This window comes from Silene latifolia, chromosome Y, assembly GCF_048544455.1.
Source record: "Silene latifolia isolate original U9 population chromosome Y, ASM4854445v1, whole genome shotgun sequence".
Lineage (NCBI taxonomy): Eukaryota > Viridiplantae > Streptophyta > Magnoliopsida > Caryophyllales > Caryophyllaceae > Silene > Silene latifolia.
Window position 1 is genome coordinate 256,470,981 of NC_133538.1, and position 17,259 is coordinate 256,488,239.

A 17,259-nucleotide genomic window follows, 5' to 3' on the forward strand; every position below is an offset into this window, starting at 1 on the left:
TGGCAATTTGTGGAACAAATGTTGGATGCTTTGATTTTCCTAGCAAGTTTAAGAATTGGGTGATGTGTTGCATTTCTTCTCCTACTTACTCTTTAAGTTTGAATAGTGCACATTTTGGATATTTTGAGGGAAATAGGGGGCTTAGACAGGGTGACCCTATTTCCCCCCTTATCTTCTGTGTTTGTATGGAGTACTTATCAAGGATACTGGATTATGCTACTAATAGATGGTTCTTTAGATACCATCCTCTTTGTAAAAGCTTGAAGCTGACTCACCTACTTTTTGCTGATGACCTCCTTATGTTTTGTAAAGGGGATGTGCAATCTATAATGCTTCTTCTTAGGGATTTATTTATCTTCTCTGCCTCCTTTGGACCGAGGGTTAATGCTTCAAAATCTGAAGTTGTGTTCAATGGTGTAGCTGCTTCCCTCAAGTTGGATATTATTCAAGTCTCAGGTTTTCAGGAAGGCTCTTTGCCTTTTAAATACCTGGGTATTCCAGTGCAGGCAGTGAGATTAAAAAGAAGTGACTGCAAGGTTTTGATTGAGAAAATTGTTTGCAGAATCAGGGGAATTGGAGCTAGAAAGTTAAGCTATGCAGGCAGACTTATTCTTATTAACTCAGTTCTTAACACTTTGCATAAATACTGGGCCTTAATATTTCTGATTCCTAAAGGAGTTATCAGTAGGATTGAAATGATTTGCAGGAATTTCTTATTGGCTGGTGATGCTGAGTATCAAAGGGTTCCTCTTGTGGCATGGAAGAAAGTCTGCTGCAGCAAGAAGGAAGGTGGTTTAGGTGTGAAAGATGCTAGGGTGTGGATTATTGCAACAGTGGGTAAACTTGTCAATTGGATCTATACTAAAGCTGATCGTCTATGGGTTCTATGGATTGACCATGTGTATATTAAAGGGACAGATTGGAACAGTTATCAACCTCCTCCAGATTCAAACTGGAACTGGAGGAATATCTGTAAGGTTAGGACTATGCTATTTCTTTGGTTTTCAGGGCACTCAGTGGTTAGCAAGTCCCAATGGTTATACTGTCACTTCTGGTTACCGGTGGATGCATGGAACACACCCCCCTGTCCACTAGTATAAGAATGTTTGGGATGGCTGGGCTAGTCCTAAGCATTCTCTCATAGGCTGGCTTATCAAACATGAAGCATTGAACACAAGAGCTAAGCTGTTTTCATTAGGCCCATGATATATGATGTGACCATAATTAGCGCATATTTAGCCCCGAATTAGCCTTGTTCCCATGCTTTTTAGTGCATATTTGGGTCATTTCTTATCTTTAGTTCTTTGTTTTGCATATTCTTTGAGATTTTGATCCCTTGGTAGGAAAGGAGTAAGAATCTTGCATTTTCATGGCAAAACGAGACTAAACTGATCGAATCCAATGACCAAGCATCAAGGAGAGACAAGATTAGAAGGCCTTTGTACATATTATAGTAGATGAGCAATGTGGAGAAAGGATCCTTGAGTCCCCAAGGAAATCCCCAAGGAATTTATGAAGAAAAGGGAAGAAAAGAAGAAGAAATCTTGCTGAAGAACAATCCGTGCGGATTGACTACAATCCGGCGGTCCTCCACCTGCACAATCCGTGCGGTTTCATCCCAAGACGCTCGGGTTAGCACTGCCACAATCCGCCCGGATTCCTCCAAAGCCGCTCGTGTTCCACCGCCAGACACTAATCTGCTCGGATTCCTCTACAGCGCAATTTCGTCGTCTCCAAGCTACAAAGAAAGAAGCCCTTCCTTCGAAAAATACCGGCTCCTCCCTGCTCAATCTAAAAAGTGTAATTACTAGTTTAGCCCTTAGTTAACCCTAATGCATCCCCCTAATCTCCACTATAAATACCCCATTAGTCTAATTAGAAGAGCATGTTCTTCTTATCAATTCTTAGAGTAGTTAATACCAATCAAATCTCTCTTTAATTTTGTAATCAACAATTAATCAAGTTCTAATACAAGTTTGATTTCCTTAATCTCTCTTTTGTTCATCCTTTATTTTGGGTAATTGAAGATTATTTGGGTTATTATTGGGAGATTGACAACCTCTCAATCAAGCATCAAGTACTTCTTTTATCTTTGCTTTATTATTGGAATCATTAGTAGGTATAATTCTCTTAATCCCTTTTTAATTATTGTTAATTACTTTCATTTATTCATCATGTTTCATTTTGTTGGTATGATTGGCAACCTTGCTAGAATGATCAACATGATAACGTGTGAGTAGTCTCTTAGCTAGGGTTAATGGGTGATTAGGGGAAACCAGCATGGGGAATGATTCATGCTTAAATTAATATGCTTTCATGTTTTATTTGCTTGCTTGTTTTGATCTCAACTCATGCACATGTTATATTTGATGAAATGCTAAGCCTATGAATCCTTGTATTTACCACCATCTCCTATCTTTTCAATGAGACTTGTAAGACATAACCCAACTCGAGTCTCATTAGACCATGCATGTTGTTGAGTAGGGAAGACTAAGTCGACTTGTAGGTGTTGTACAATCTAATCGATTCGGCTCCGGGACCCAAACTTTCCTAGGATTGTAAGATAAAAACCCAACTCAATCCATCACAACAATAATTGCTTGCTTATAATTTGAGAACATGTTTGTATGATCAATTCCCATGATTCCCCTATGAACCCATGACACCCTAGTGCTTTTTAATCAATTGTTTACAACCCTTTAATTCATCTTGCTTGTTTATTTCCATTGATATTTTAGTTTAGTGACCTTCTACATCAACCCAATTTGTGACACCCCTAAGACACCACTAGTTGCAATAGAAATCTCATTTCAATACCCGTCCCTTGGGATCCGACCTTTACTTGCCTCTTTACTAATTGTAGAGTTGTTTTTGAAGCTATAAATTGTGTTTTGGTTCGGACGTGACCCAACGACCACACCTTAAATTGTGAATACGAAACGGACCGATCAAAAATGGCGCCGTTGCCGGGGACGGTGTTTACTTGATTTAGATTTCCCTTTATTGTTATTAGTTGTGTCTTTCTTCGCCTTGGGGAAGTAAAACTCCTCAAGGTTTGTTCTAATTGTTTTCGAGTTGTTTGATATTTTGCATGTCTAGAAGGTCACAAGGTGATTTGTTACCTTTTGACCGTGAAATTGAAAGAACCTTGACGAACAATAGGAGATTTGCTAGGAGGAATTTGAGAGGTATTAGTGAGGTTGTTCAACCAACTATTGAGTTCATCAACCCTTTTGCAAGAGAAGGAGAGGAGAACCCATTACACAATACCCCACAAAATCAACCTACAATGCCTAAATTCTCATCACATTCCGTACCCACCGAGGAGAACCTACCCAATGATACTCCTACACCACAACATCTAACCGGAAATTTTATTGCCAAATCCGCCTTTATCCAATTAGTCGAAAGGAGCCAATTTGGGGGGATGCCTAGTGAAGACCCTCATTCTCATATGGAAACCTTTTGCGACTATTGTGATGCGATCTCTCATACCAGTGTGACTCAAGACCAAATTCGATGGGTCTTATTTCCTTTTTCTCTAATCGGCATCGCGAAACAATGGTTGAAGGGCCTTGACAAGGCCACTCTCGGAATAGATTCTTGGAAGAAGTTGGCTCTAGCTTTCTACAAAAAATTCTACCCACCGGAAAAGACTAACATGCTAAGAGCTCAAATTACGGGTTTTAAGCAAAGGGATGAAGAATCTTTGTATGAAGCTTGGGAGCGGTTCAAGGGAATTTGTCGCTCATGTACTCACCATGGACTTAGCGAATGGTTCTTGGTACAACAATTTTGGAACGGTTTATATGAAGATTCAAGGAACATTCTCAACATGGGATCAAATGGAATGCTCACCGAAGTTGATGACAATCAAACATGGAACAAAATTGAGGAAATGGCGGTCCATAACTCTCAATATAGTAGACCTCGCAAGACTACTAGAGGAGGAAAGCATGATGTGGACTCCGTTACTCAATTGGGTGCTCAACTTAGTGCTCATATTGACACAATCAATTTGAAGTTTGAAAAAGCTATGGCTAGACTTGAAGAAGTTTCAAAATCACCAAAGCATCATGTTAATGCCATGACGGCATCCTCATCAATCCCAAGTGGGATATGTGAGAATTGTGGAACTTTGGGACATGACCAAAGTGAATGTAGGGGAACAAATGAACAAGTGAATGCTTTCCAAGCATACAAGAGTGGTACCCCTTATCCCAACTATTACAATGAAAACACCAAGTTTCACCCAAATCTCTCATACAAAAGCCAAAATGTTCAAAACCCTCAAACAACATACACTCCACCACCCATGAGAAACCAAAATCAAAGACCCTTTTACAATCAAAACCAAGGTTACCAAAATCAAAATCCATACAATCACCAAAATGACCAAGGTTTTGATGTCCAAAAAGCGGTCCTCCAAATGCAAAAGAATCAACAAGAATTTTTCACTCAAATGCAAAAAGATAGTCAAGCAAAGGAAACCACCATCAACAACATTCTAGCTCACACCAAGATGTTGGAAACACAATTGACTCAACTAGCATCTTCAAGCTCACAAAGACAAAAGGGGCAATTACCACCTCAAAGTAATCCCCCAAGACATGAAACGGTTAGTGCCATTCACTTGAGAAGTGGTGCAAGGTATGAAGCACCGAAGAAGCAAGTTGAGGATGAAGTTGTGGAAGCTAGTGATAAGGAAGAAATTGTGCAAAACTCCAAAGATGGAGAATCATCAAAAGAAGAAATTTCAAAGAAAAATGAAGACAAGGTCAAGGAGAAGGAGCCCATTGTGATTAGACTTCCTTTTCCAAGTCGTCAAGCCAAGCCCAAATTTGATGACCAACTTGGAAAGTTCATGGAAATTGTGAAGAATTTGGAAGTCTCAATTCCTTTCACGGAATTAATAAATCACGTGCCGGCCTATGCGAAATACATGAAAGATAACCTCACAAAGAAGAAGTCAATCCGGAAACTTGAGACTATCGCCTTCACTAAGGTGAGTAGTGCAATACTTCAAGGGAGTTCACCTCCAAAACTAAAGGATCCGGGAAGCTTCTCAATACCGTGTACCATTGGCGACACAACGATCAACAAAGCCTTATGCGATCTAGGGGCTAGTGTAAGTGTTATGCCGTACTCGGTGAGTAAAAGGTTGGGGATGGGAGAGATTAAATGCACCAAGATCACACTCCAAATGGCCGATAGATCGACGAAGACACCATTAGGGATATGGGAAGATGTCCCCGTGCGAATTGGGAAGTTTTTCATCCCGGTGGACTTTGTCATTGTTGATATGGAGGAAGATTCCAACATTCCAATCATTCTACGAAGACCTTTCCTACACACCGCGGGTGCGGTGATTGATGTGAAACATGGTGAGTTCACTCTAGAAGTGGGAGATGAAAGCATAACCTTTAATCTTGACAAGACTATGAGAGCTCCTCGTTTGCATGAACCGTGTTTCATGATTGATCATTATAGCCGGAAGGATGAGAGGAAGAAATCGGAACTCCAATGGAAGAAGAAAATTGAAGATGCTCCATTCAAAGAGCAAGTGAATTGTGACAAGGAGAGCTTGCAAAGCTCATCAAAGTCAATCAAAGAAGAAGAGGATGGCCTCATTGGCCAAGAGAGGAATTTGGGAGAGTTGTCTCCATCAAATCAAGAGATTTTCAATGATCAACATAATGAAGTTTGTGGTCTTTGGGACGACGAATTTGAAGGGATTTTTAATCCCTACATTGGTAATGCCATCGATCAAGACCGACAACAAGGGCCAAAGTCTATTGAAGAGCTCTATAACAATAATGAACAAGCTTTTGATTACTTTTTCAAGGTGTTGAGCAACATCAACAACACCTTGAACATGCCCCCTTGACATCTCATCAAGAATACGAGTTTGGTGGAGTCCTCCCTAAACCACCGTTTGTAAATATTTATAACTCCCTAACTCGCATTTCAATTCTTGCATTTTTTTTGTCATCTTTGGATTTTTATTTACTTTAATCAAGATAATTGTCATGTTTGAGATAAGTGAGGGAGGGACTAATAATTTCAATTGATGTGTACAGTGCTCTAGCTTAGTGTGGGGATGGCAATTGCCTAGGCTATCCATGCCTTAGTAGTGCCTCCACAATGATGAACACAAGATATAAATAATAATGGAAGAATGATAAGGGATATGCATTGTACACGGATAGAACTGAATCCGGGTACAAAGGGGCCGAATCCGAGCGGATTCAGGAGAATCCGCCCGTCTACAGACAATCCGAGCGTATTGGGTAGAAGACGCACATCCCCATGAGCTGAATTTTTGAAAGATTTTTGACTGTAAGAGAATCCGGGCGTCCTGAACTGCAATCCGCTCGTCTCTGAAAATCCGCCCGTCTTGTGAGGAAGACGCCCGTCTTCTCTGCTGAGGAAAACAAGAAAAATTCCTGGACTGAAATCCGTCCGTCTTCTGAAGAATCTGCCGGTCCCGTGTCAGCGAATCCGAGCGTCTTCTCTTAAAGACCCCTGTCTTTAGGCGAGTTTTTCCCAACCCAGAAAGTGCAGAATCCGCCCGTCTTGGGCAGAAACCGCACGGATTGCCCCTGCAGTTCGAATTTTTTCGGGCTTTTTAAAACCCCTCCCACCTTCATTCATTCATTCATTCATTCATAACACTACTCAAAAACATCAAAACCCTCATCCTCTCCATCACAAAAACAAAATTCCTCAACTACATTCACCAAAATCAAATCAAATCATCATTTTAACAACAAATCATTCACTCCTTTTTCAATAAAAATCAAAACCAAGCACAAAATCTTCAACCTTTGAGTCGATTTTTGAATTCATAAAGGCAAAGCCTTTCACCTTTAAATCGATTTGGGTACACTACAAATTGAAGATTTTTCATTCTGTTCTTGGTTAATTCATCAATGGCAAGGACTAAGGGAGCAACAAAGGCACCAAAGGCTAAGACACTTTCACAAAGGCAAAAGGCTCTTCAAGCAAAGAAAGCATTGGCTATGGTGGTAGCAACCCCAAACTTGGATGTGCAACAACAACAACAACCTTCTATGGGAGCAACAACATCTACGACTCCGGAAATTGATCAACTTTTGCATTATCCGGAGGTAACTTTTATTTCCAAAACCAATCGAGATACTTTTGCCAAGTTTGCTAGGAAATCATTTCAATCCACCAAGTTTATTTGTGAAGATACCTTAGATAAGTTGGGTGTCCTTGAGCAAACTAGAGCCTTTTTCAAAGCCATGGGGTTGAAGAAATTGTTTGAATCAAAAGAATTGACATACCCCTCCCTTACTTTGGAATTTTTGAGTTCTTTGAAAGTCACCAAAGTTGAGACTAGGGAGAACCTCGAGTTTCGTCTAGCTAATGTTAGTAGACGCATTTCCTTTAGGGAATTGGGTGAAATTTTGGGTCTTAGTGATGAACCGAGTTATTTTAAGAATTATGGAAAGTATGACCCCGACCCTCTTTGGGAGGCAATTTCCGGAAGGAAATTTGAGGATTTTCATGCGAGTCGTGCTCTTTTAGTCAACCATCCGGGCATAAGGGTATGGCACAAGGTCATAGGAAACACCATTATTGCAAGGAAAGATACCAACCATTTCACCAAACTTGATTTTATTCTTCTTGAATCGGCTTTGAACATTGGAAGAGTACACACCAAGCCTTTCAACTTTTTAAGGCTTTTGGTAGATAGATGGCTCAACATTATTTGTTGGAAGAAAGACACTACCGTTATTGTCAATGGCGGCCTAGTCACTATCCTAGCTAAATACTTTGATCCTAACTTCAACAAGGATAACAAGTATAAAGCAAAGGAGGGTGGTCATCTTGTTGATATGCATACTATGATACACAAGTACAAGTGGGTTGCCCATAACCATCTTGACACCAAGTATGGATGGCTCACTAGTGAGGCTAGATCGTTTACTTTGCCTTCAAAGATTTGTCGTCTAAGCGTCCACCGGACCAATTATCTACTTCCTCTTTCAAAAGAGGCCGAGTATATTATCCGACAACAAAAGGGTGAACTTGAAATGCCCTCCTCTTCCATTGTCACACCACCTTACCCTTTTGAGTACCAAGAGTTCAAGCAGGAAGGTGTTGAAGCAAGAAATGATTATTTGACTCTTCTCATGCAAGCAATGCACAAGCAAGCCTTTGAGGATCGGAAAAATGCTTACTTGGCTCAATATCCACCCCTCCTACACTTAGCTAGGCAAGGACTACTTGATCCATCATGTCCTTTGCCTAGTTGGGCGGATAGAGAAGTCCTATTTCCGGGTGCATCTAGGGTCGTTTCGGGTGACAATGAGGTTGTCGGTAATGAAGAGGTTGATGATAACATTGATGAGGAAGCAAGTGAAGAAGGAGAAGAGTATGGTGAGCAAGATGATGAGCAAGGTGAAGAAGAAAGTGAAGAAGCAAATGAAGAGGGAAGTGGCAATGAGACCACTTCTAATGAGGAAAGTGATGATGGTGATGATATGATGGAAGATTAGCAAGCCTTGGAGGCTCCTACCCTCTCATGGTTTGTCTATTTCTCTCTTTGTTTTAATTATTTTCTTGATCATTGTTGGAGTAGTCCTAGCACCATAGAGGACTCACACCTCGGTACCATTGAGGTGTTCTCATTTTATTGTTCCCACTTTCAAAATCCAAAATGACAAATTAGTTTCATGCATTGCATAGTGTGTGCATGAACTACACCCATCCTTGGACATTAGCAATAGTGTCTAACTCGGTTTGGGGAAGTTAATGCATACACAACGGGAGGTAATCTAAATTATCCTCTCCGTCATAACAAAAACCATGCATCATGTAGTGTAGACTAGTGTAGATTGCATTTAGTATAGAAATCATGCATCATCTTTGCATAGTTTCCCATCATTTTGGCCATTGAGGACAATGCCCATATTAGTGTGGGGATGGGGAATTCTAACTTAACTTTATATTCCAAAATGATAAAAATTGAAAAATTTTGAAAATCATAAAAATTGAAAAAATTAAAAAGCCAAAAACATGTTTATTTCCTTTTGTAGTGTAGTCTTGTTTATATTATTGTATATATTGTGTTTGTTCTATCCTTGTTCACATTGATTGACTACGCCACATCCGAGACATGAGGACCATGAAGACCGCATGGTATGATCTTTCCAATCTCCTTTTTCCTCTTTATGTTAATGACTATGTGGCTTTATTTTGTTTGATGCGGTATAACAATGTGAACTTAGGACTTGCATTTAGTTTATATGTCATATTAGTTGATAGAATCACTTGCATTAGGATGTTTATATTAGTTGCATCATAGCATATAGTTGCATTTAGATAAACGTTTTGAAAAATGCCTAATTAGGAACTTTGACAAGAGCAACTAAGCCATTACAAATACTTGTTCAACTTAAGACTTTGCCTACTAGAATGGTTGTAAAACACCCTAGATAGTGTCATACTAGTGTCTTTTGACCCATGACCCAAAGCCTAGTCAAGGGTTTGCATGTGAGTCACCTATCCTACCCCGTGATGCGATGTGGACTTGGTTAACTTGTCTAGGTGACCTTGATTGACCTTGTGGTAAGGCAACCCAAAAATATTTTCTATCAATAAGCTTGAAGTGCTCATTTCAAAGAATTTTGTCATGTGGAAGTAATTTATTGCCAAGGAAACCTCAAAAGTTATGAATTGTTGAATGTTGAGAAATTTAAATTGTTATGATGGAGGCGTACCACTTCGATGTGCTTTGGAGCGGGATCCATTGAATTGGGCCCCCACACGGTTGTGAATTCGGCCGCCCAGAGACAGAGTGACTATCACCCCGAAAAGCTATTGTCTAGAGGTTAACTGGTTGCCTAATAAGCGATTGGCGAAAGCAAAGGACACTAGCCCGGAAGGGACAAACCCCATCTAAAATTTTTGAAATGTGAAAGTGAAATGAGGACAATTTTGAATACTAGTCATATCAACCCGTTGTGTATAAAGATTTGAGCATTTCATTCCCAAAAAGCCTTTTTGTCAAGCCACTTTGTCGAGCTTGGGACGATCCATGACCTTTACTTTTGTAGAGAATTCGAGACTTGTCATGTCATATGCTACTAGCATCATAGCGATCATCATTCCACCACCATACGATCGCTCTTGACGAAATCATTTGGAAATTAAGGACAAAAGTAGTCTAGTTTAACACCATTTGGAGGTGATTTAGTGCCATCCTCTTAGCCTTAGTAATTTGTTGAACTAGTATTTGTGAAGGATTACATGCTCTTAAATTTGTTCCTCTTTAGTGCCTCCGCCGCTTGATGAGGAAGTGGCTATTCTTTTGTAGATGCATCCATTATGTGATTTTGTGTGCTTAATGTTTGGATGTGTCGCCATTTTGGCAAGACCCACCTTGCCTTGCAAGAAGGCATCCTACCTCATGGTTGTCTTGTTGTGAGTTGAAGGGGCGGAGTGAGACCCGCTAATTGTCTCATATCGCCTATGTTATTAGGTTAGTTTAAATAATGGTCCTAGTCTTTGTCACCTCTTTACTCTGGACGAGCAAAGGTTCGGTTTGGGGATATTTGATGTGACCACAATTTGCGCATATTTAGCCACCGAATTAGCCTTGTTCCCATGCTTTTTAGTGCATATTTGGGTCATTTCTTATCTTTAGTTCTTTGTTTTGCATATTCTTTGAGATTTTGATCCCTTGGTAGGAAAGGAGTAAGAATCTTGCATTTTCATGGCAAAACGAGACTAAATTGATCGAATCCAATGACCAAGCATCAAGGAGAGACAAGATTATAAGGACTTTATACATATTATAGTAGATGAGCAATGTTGAGAAAGGATCCTTGAGTCCCAAAGGAAATCCCCAAGGAATTTATGAAGAAAAGGGAAGAAAAGAAGAAGAAATCTTGCTGAAAAACAATCCGTGCGGATTGACTACAATCCGGCCGTCCTCCACCTACACAATCCGTGCGGTTTCATCCCAAGACGCTCGGGTTAGCACTGCCACAATCCGCCCGGATTCCTCCAAAGCCGCTCGTGTTCCACCGCCAGAATCCGCCCGTCCCGACACTAATCCGCTCGGATTCCTCTACAGCGCAATTTCGTCTTCTCCAACTACAAAGAAAGAAGCCCTTCCTTCGAAAAATACCGGCTCCTCCCTGCTCAATCTAAAAAGTGTAATTACTAGTTTAGCCCTTAGTTAACCCTAATGCATCCCCCTAATCTCCACTATAAATACCCCATTAGTCTAATTAGAAGAGCATGTTCTTCTTATCAATTCTTAGAGTAGTTAATACCAATCAAATCTCTCTTTAATTTTGTAATAAACAATTAATCAAGTTTTAATACAAGTTTTATTTCCTTAATCTCTCTTTTGTTCATCCTTATTTTGGGTAATTGAAGATTTTTTGGGTTATTATTGGGAGATTGACAACCTCTAAATCAAGCATCAAGTACTTCTTTTATCTTTGCTTTATTATTGGAATCATTAGTAGGTATAATTCTCTTAATCCCTTTTTAATTATTGTTAATTACTTTCATTTATTCATCATGTTTCATTTTGTTGGTATGATTGACAACCTTGCTAGCATGATCAACATGATAATGAGTGAGTAGTCTCTTAGCTAGGGTTAATGGGTGATTAGGGGAAACCAACATGGGGAATGATTCATGCTTAAATTAATAAGCTTTCATGTTTTATTTGCTTGCTTGTTTTGATCTCAACTCATGCACATGTTATATTTGATGAAATGCTAAGCCTATGAATCCTTGCATTTACCACCATCTCCTATCTTTTCAATGAGACTTGTAAGACATAACCCAACTCGAGTCTCATTAGACCATGCATGTTGTTGAGTAGGGAAGACTAAGTCGACTTGTAGGTGTTGTGAAATCTAATCGATTCGGCTCCGGGACCCAAACTTTCCTAGGATTGTAATATATAACCCAACTCAATCCATCACAACAATAATTGCTTGCTTATAATTTGAGAACATGTTTGTATGATCAATTCCCATGATTCCCCTATGACCCCATGACACCCTAGTGCTTTTTAATCAATTGTTTACAACCCTTTAATTCATCTTGCTTGTTTATTTCCATTGATATTTTAGTTTAGTGACCTTCTACATCAACCCAATTTGTGACACCCCTAAGACACCACTAGTTGCAATAGAAATCTCATTTCAATACCCGTCCCTTGGGATCCGACCTTTACTTGCCTCTTTACTAATTGTAGAGTTGTTTGTGAAGCTATAAATTGTGTTTTGATTCGGACGTGACCCAATGACCACACCTTAAATTGTGAATACGAAACGGACCGATCATAATACTAATAGGTGTGTTCTCTGTGAGAAGGAAGAAGAAGGGCATGGCCATCTCTTTGGGAGCTATGATTATAGCTCTAAGGTTGTTGCTGTGCTAGAGGATTGGTTACATATTAATTTGAGCACTGTCACTGGTATATCTAAGACAAAGAAGAAGGTTTATAGAGTGATCAGACTGGCTTTCTGGTATGCAGTCTGGATGGAGAGAAACAATTGTCGTGTTGATCTTAAACTGAGAAGACCTGATATTGTTGCAGACTAGATAAAAACTACAGTGAAGGCAAGGCTGTTACAAGTTGTTACTCGGCCTGTTTTAGTAGGGGATAAGGATTGGCTTGTAAGCTTAGGACTTAATATGTGATGTTTTTTAAAGCCTAGTTGTATTATCCAAAGTGGACTACATGTAATTCTGATTATTTCATTAATCAAAGCTCACATTTCACCAAAAAAAAAAGAAATCACAAGCTGGATTTGTTTTCATGCTCAATGGTGGTGCCGTAAGCTGGAGAAGCTTCAAGGAAGCTGTGACTGCGGATTCTACAACAGAGGCTGAGTACATAGCAGCAGCAGAGCCTGCCAAGGAAGCTATGTGGATCAAGCAATTCTTGGAAGGGCTAAAAGTATTACCTACCGCCAATGATCCCATTACTCTCTATTGTGACAACAATGGGACAATCTTCCAAGCTAAAGAGCCCAAGTCTAGTAATAGATCTAGACATGTACTTAAAAAATTCCACGTAATTAGAGATTTCATTGAAAGGAAGGAAATTGCGATTTTTAAGGTTGGGACGGATGATAACATTACTGATCCACTCACCAAGCCTTTATCGCAGGCTAAATATGATGGACATGTTTTGTCTATGGGACTTAAACGCATGCTAGTTTTATGGGACTTAAAAAGTGCAAGGTAGACTTTGGACGACATGACGATCAGGAATTGTGACACAGTGCATCGCCCCGACGTTATCCCCTAATCATCGGAATTCAGCGATGAGTAAGAGCCACGACATAGGGTGCCACCCCGATGTTGACCCCCAATCATCAGAATTCAGTGGCGATTAAAAACAGCAACGTAGAACGACGCACTGGTGTTGACCCCCAATCATTAGACGTCCAAATCTATACAGACAACAGCCAATGATCAACATGTGATCAAGGGCCGGACAAAGGCCACCAGGGAAAAACACAACTGAACAAGGATGGAATGACAACCATCCCTCCTCCTCCTGGATCTTCCTCCTCCTCCAAGGCCTCAGCCACGGACCCAGTAGGCCTAGAAGCCCGGAACACTCGCCTGAAATCAAAACAAAAGCAACGTCAGCCGAAATTTCGGCATTACGACGGCACAAAATCGACAAAATAAAAAAACAAAATCACCTGAAATCAAAACAAAAGCAAGGGCAAACCCGCCCAACCCTAGCCAACACAAAAACTCGGAAAAAAAAAAATGACTCACCCTTCTTTTCAAGCAAACGACGAGTCAAAACAACGACAAAAGAACTACCAAAGAAACTCAACACCTCGGGCCCACACAAGGTCCACAAAAATAAGCAACAAAAATTCTCGACACAACTGGGCATTTTACATAGCTCAAAAAAAGCAATTTTACGCCAATTTGAGCACAAACAGGTCAAATATTTAAATTACAACCGCAACAAAGCAGTGTGACTTGATCACGCCAAAAAAGTGGCCTAAACAACCGTCAAGGTCCATTTCATAGCAAAATGGCTTTGTTTGAGCCCAAACAGACTCTGATTCCGTCAGCATAAGACCGTTTGATAAAGGCAAAAATATAAAATTTTGCCCTTGACACCCAACAAAGGTCCAACATAAAAAAGACGGCCTTCGCCAACTACAATACAACCTAGTGGGGCACACAACACGAACAAACAAGCACAACATTGTAAAATGAGACGGTTTTTTGCACCTATGGAGCGGGAACGGGGACAAGAATGCAAATTAAAAGCACCCCTATACTGCTAAACAGGTTTCTAACCTAATGCAAGCATAAATTTCACTCGAAAATGGGCAAAAAAAAAACGCCCAAATCCATTTCTATGGGGTTAAGGTTTCGGCCTAATTCAATTAACAAAAAGGGCAAACATATTCAAATGGATTTAAGAGGATTTACATACCTTGAGATGACATAATGTTTGTAGAATAAAAGCAAGCAAGGAGACGGGACCAAAAATGACGATTTTTGGACGTTTTTTGTGTGTTTGTCTAAGAAGACGAAGTGGAATGGGAGGAAGATGCTCTCGCGTCTTTTAGAGAAAAAAGGGGAGGCCCTTTGTATCACAAAATCCCCTGTGCCTCTTTGAGGTTCTCTCAGTTTTTTCAGTGAAATTTTGGGATTTGACCCAATTGCCACATACAATCGCAATTTTTTTCTTAAACAATGGAATTAAAAACCGTCATTCTCCTCACGAAAACAAAATAGCGAAATTCGAATTTGTTATTTTCACAAAATTCAAATGGCGGAATTTAATACCGTCACTTTTCAGGGAAAAAAAAACAAAATAGCGATATTCAAATTCTTTATTTTCACTCAACTCAAATGGCGGAATTAAAAACCGTCATCTTCCTCACAAAAAAAAAAACAAAACATCGAGCTTCAAATTTGTTATTTTCACAAAATTCAAACGGCGGAATTAAAAGCCATCACTTTTAAAAAAAAAACAAAATAGCGAAATTCAAATTCGTTATTGTCACAAAATTCAAACGACGAAAATAAAAATCGTCACTTTTCAAAAAAACAACAAAATAGCGAAATTCAAAATTCGTTAATTTCCCACAAATTCAAGCGACGGAATTAAAATCGTCACTTTTCAAACAAAAACCAAGTAGTGAAGTCCAAATTCACTAGTTCTCATAAATTTCATATCACAAGACGACGGAATTAAAAACTGTTATCTTCCAAACAAACAACAAATGGCGAAATTCACATTCGCTATTTCAACAAACGCCGAACGACGACAGTAAAAACCGTTACCTCTCCACGAAATTCGAAATTAGGAATGACGACAACAGAGACCGCCATCCACATGAGCTGTTCTAAAACTACAAAAAGCATGTCTCTTTCCAGCACCACAAACATTCAATATACGCACCGAAATTACCCAGCAAGATATCGGAAACCTCCCCACGGAGCCCACTAACTCAATAACCTCTTGGAATAAGCCCGATAAACGCAGTTATTTCCCCAGTCGATCATTCGACCTCCAACACGGCTTGCGAGCATCATCATATCCACAACACGACTGGCGAGCCTCATCATATCCACAACACGACTGGCGAGCCTCATTATATCCGCAACACGGCTGGTGAGCCTCATCATATCCCCAACACGGCTTGCGAGCCTCATCTTATCCGCAACACGACTGGCGAGTATCAAACGTACCTTCAACGGCTTGTAAACCTATACACACCAACTTCTCGAAAAAAGTCCGCTAAAAACCGGCTATTACCCACGGTCGATCACTCGACCCCCAACGGCTGGCGAGCCTTTGCGCGCAAATAAGAAGCAATTCAAGGACATATCCCGAAGATGCCTCAAGTATGACTCCTTCATATGGTTGGCGAGCCTTTGTACGTAGCCTAACGGACTTTAAACGACCCACAATGATAGTCGACAGATTCTAAACTGTTCCCGACGACATGTCCTTGACTCGAGTGCCGTGAGTCGCCTCGACGGTGGGTCCTTGGCCCGAATCTTTTCGAGCCGCCTCGACGTCGCTCTGGACTCCGGGTTGTAATCTTCGATTGACCTGGGGGCTGTACTTTGACTTTTGCCCTATCCAAGCCCCAGTCAAAGTGGGGGATCTGTAGATACCCGGTATCTGTTGAATCCCCAAAAAACACTCGATGATTATCGGACTACAACATGCTTAGGAATCGTTAGGTTTAATCGACAGTTTGTAAAACTATACATCGGAAAACTCAAAAAGATTTCGAAAACAAAACATTTCAAAAATACCTGCAGTGTTTTATGCACGACGACAGGACCGCAATGACACTAACTAGAGTGAAAACTAACACCAGACCAAAACCGACTTGAAATTCAAATCCCGACTCCAACAACGAGTCAAGCCGAGTCAAACACAAAAAATAAACATCACAAAACCTTCCATGCTAAGTATACACGGTATACTTGATGATCAAGTACAACAATCATGACATCCAAAACCTAGGATAGAACAAACCATGATTCCAAATGCGTGATAGTGACAAGACAGCTCGAAGACCCGCGAACATGCCCGTGCCTCTTCGAATAGCCTATATGGCTACGTCACTCAAAACGCACACAACCACACAATCCTCAATAAATACACCTCAAATGCCACCATCTGAACGTATGCGAGCCTCCGTCCCTTCTTTTCTCCCATAAAATTCTAGACCTCAACTTCCCGAGTCAACAAAGGACACGTATTTCCGACCTACCAATCGAAAATACGAGCCTTACACATTGTTTGATACCGTCATCGTGCATTAAATCACTTGACCGACCATTTCGACCAACTACACCATCACTAAACAAAGCAACACTCTTTACTTTACAAAAACGTTTTTAAACCGAGTTTTCCGACCTAACAAGTTTTTACACTTCCGACGATTTCTCATCAAGCAACCTAGCTTGTAAGTACAAGGGTTTAATTATTCACTTCTTTCATGTTCCTTTATCTGTTTTTATGACCTTAACATGCTAAAACATGCATAACATGGTCCAAAATACGGATTGAATGAGCCAAAACTGAGTTTTGACCTGAAATAGGAGCTCCTAGTCACAACTACGTGGCTCGCGCCTATACTGGCTGTCTAAGTCAGAACTCAAATGTGTTTGAGTTCATTATTTCCATTTTTATTCCATTTTACAATCAGTTTTTTATTGTGTCAAATCATTTTTATGATAAATCTTTTC

General features: G+C 40.1%; 1 non-coding gene across 1 annotated transcript; it reads right to left on the reverse strand.

Moving 5' to 3' along the window:
* Positions 1-3,661: 3,661 nt before the first annotated feature.
* Positions 3,662-3,768, reverse strand: LOC141634826 (small nucleolar RNA R71). Its single transcript, XR_012539546.1, has one exon. It is a non-coding gene; the product is annotated as a small nucleolar RNA R71 (small nucleolar RNA).
* Between the last annotated feature and the right edge of the window lie 13,491 nt (positions 3,769-17,259).